Raw genomic sequence first — 2,500 nt, forward strand, 5'->3', positions numbered from 1 at the left:
GGTGACCATCACTGTGTCCCCGTGCCGAGCTAGATCTCCCCTAGCCGTAAGGCACTTGAACGCCCCTTCGACGACGAGTTGCATGTGTGTGGTATGTGTCAGAATCTGGTGAAGCTTTCTGCATGTGATGTGCCTTGTGTGGATCCGTGGCCATTGCATTGTGTCTGGTGCTTAGATACCCAGACACTTAGAACGCTTGCGCGGAAAGCAAACTCGATCGTTGTACACTTTGATGGGTGACCATCACTGTGTCTCCGTGCCGTGCTAGATCCCCCCTAGCCGTAAGGCACTTTGAACGCCCCTTCGACGACGAGTTACAAGAGTGTGGTATGTGTCAGAATCTGGTGAAGCTTTCTGCATGTGATGTGCCTTGTGTGGATCCGTGGCCATTGCATTGTGTCTGGTGTGTAGGTACCCAGACACTTAGAACGCTTGCGCGGAAAGCAAACTCGATCGTTGTACACTTTGATGGGCAACCATCACTGTGTCTCCGTGCCGTGCTAGATCTCCCCTAGCCGTAAGGCACTTTGAACGCCCCTTCGACGACGAGTTACAAGAGTGTGGTATGTGTCATAATCTGGTGAAGCTTTCTGCATGTGATGTGCCTTGTGTGGATCCGTGGCCATTGCATTGTGTCTGGTGTGTAGGTACCCAGACACTTAAGCAAACTCGATCGTTGTACACTGTGATGGGCGAGCATCACTGTGTCTCCGTGCCGTGTAAGAGCTCCCCTGGCCATCAGGCACTTGAAAGGTCCTTCGACGACGAGTTACAATAGTGGTGTGTTAGATACGTCAGGTGATGGTATCTACTGTTGTGCAATACGTATCCGGCCACGGCACGGAACGAACGGGAACTGTGGTGCAGACATACAAAGAGTTAAGCCTATTAGTCATTAACTCTAAGGACGGGGCCATGGGGCGGTACGCAAAGGATACGGATGAGCGAGTATGCAGGCCCAATACTCAATAGCTCGATCCGATCCAAGCACATGAGTTGACTGCGGCGCCAGGTTAACCAATGTGCTAGATTCTATTTGGCCAGTAGAATCTTGTGTCTTATGCGATTTGATACCAAGACACCAGAACGAAAGTTAGTTGAAGAGTTATTAAACTCTTATGAAGTATGGTTGTGCAATCACAACTTATGACTTTAACCTATAAAGTGGATATGGACTTGCAATTATAACATGGAATCTCTACACACCCCATGAGCTCGATCCAATCCACGCACACGAGTTGCCTGAGTAGCGACAGGTATACCGATGTGCAATACGTATCCGGCCACGGCACGGAACGAACGGGAACTGTGGTGCAGACATACAAAGAGTTAAGCCTACTAGTCATTAACTCTAAGGACGGGGCCATGGGGCGGTACGCAAAGGATACGGATGAGCGAGTATGCAGGCCCAATACTCAATAGCTCGATCCGATCCAAGCACATGAGTTGACTGCGGCGCCAGGTTAACCAATGTGCTAGATTCTATTTGGCCAGTAGAATCTTGTGTCTTACGCGATTTGATACCAAGACACCAGAACGAAAGTTAGTTGAAGAGTGATTAAACTCTTATGAAGAATGGTTGTGCAATCACAACTTATGACTTTAACCTATAAAGTGGATATGGACTATCAATTATAACATGGGGCACACACCATGTTCTCGATCCAATCCACGCACACGAGTTGCCTGAGTAGCGACAGGTATACCGATGTGCAATACGTATCCGGCCATAGGCACGGAACGAACAGGAACTGTGGTGCAGACATACAAGGGCCATGGGGCGGTACGCAAAGGATACGGATGAGCGAGTATGCAGGCCCAATACTCAATAGCTCGATCCGATCCAAGCACATGAGTTGACTGCGGCGTCAGGTTAACCGATGTGCAATACGTATCCGGCCATAGGCACGGAACGAACAGGAACTGTGGTGCAGACATACAAGGGCCATGGGGCGGTACGCAAAGGATACGGATGAGCGAGTATGCAGGCCCAATACTCAATAGCTCGATCCGATCCAAGCACATGAGTTGACTGCGGCGCCAGGTTAACCGATGTGCTAAGAGAGTTGTTCCTGGGCCTTCAAAGTGACTTCAAAACTATCTTAGCGAATGGTGGCCATGGGCGTAGACATGAGCCACAAGTCACAAGGCCTGGGACTATTGGGTAATAAAGACAACTTAGTCAGAAAGTTAGTCTTTGGACGTACCACCGGGATTGTGTTACATTGGGAACCTTACTATAAAACCCTAGGCAGGGGATCACTCGGCTCATGGATCGATGAAGACCGCAGCTAAATGCGCGTCACAATGTGAACTGCAGGACACATGAACACCGATAAGTTGAACGCATATTGCGCGTCGGACGATTAAACCCGGCCGATGCACACATTCTTGAGTGCCTATCAATTCCTTGATATACAACAAACCAAACTTCAGGGTGGAGCGTGCCACAATAGAACACTATGGCGAGCAGCCCGTCTAGTGTCGTGGGGGAAACACG

General features: G+C 49.6%; 1 non-coding gene across 1 annotated transcript; it reads left to right on the forward strand.

Moving 5' to 3' along the window:
- The first annotated feature begins 2,243 nt into the window (after positions 1 to 2,243).
- On the forward strand, positions 2,244 to 2,401 carry LOC125773170 (5.8S ribosomal RNA). Its single transcript, XR_007419932.1, has one exon. It is a non-coding gene; the product is annotated as a 5.8S ribosomal RNA (ribosomal RNA).
- The last annotated feature ends 99 nt before the right edge of the window (positions 2,402 to 2,500 follow it).

Source organism: Anopheles funestus, assembly GCF_943734845.2.
Source record: "Anopheles funestus chromosome X unlocalized genomic scaffold, idAnoFuneDA-416_04 X_unloc_23, whole genome shotgun sequence".
Classification (NCBI taxonomy): domain Eukaryota; kingdom Metazoa; phylum Arthropoda; class Insecta; order Diptera; family Culicidae; genus Anopheles; species Anopheles funestus.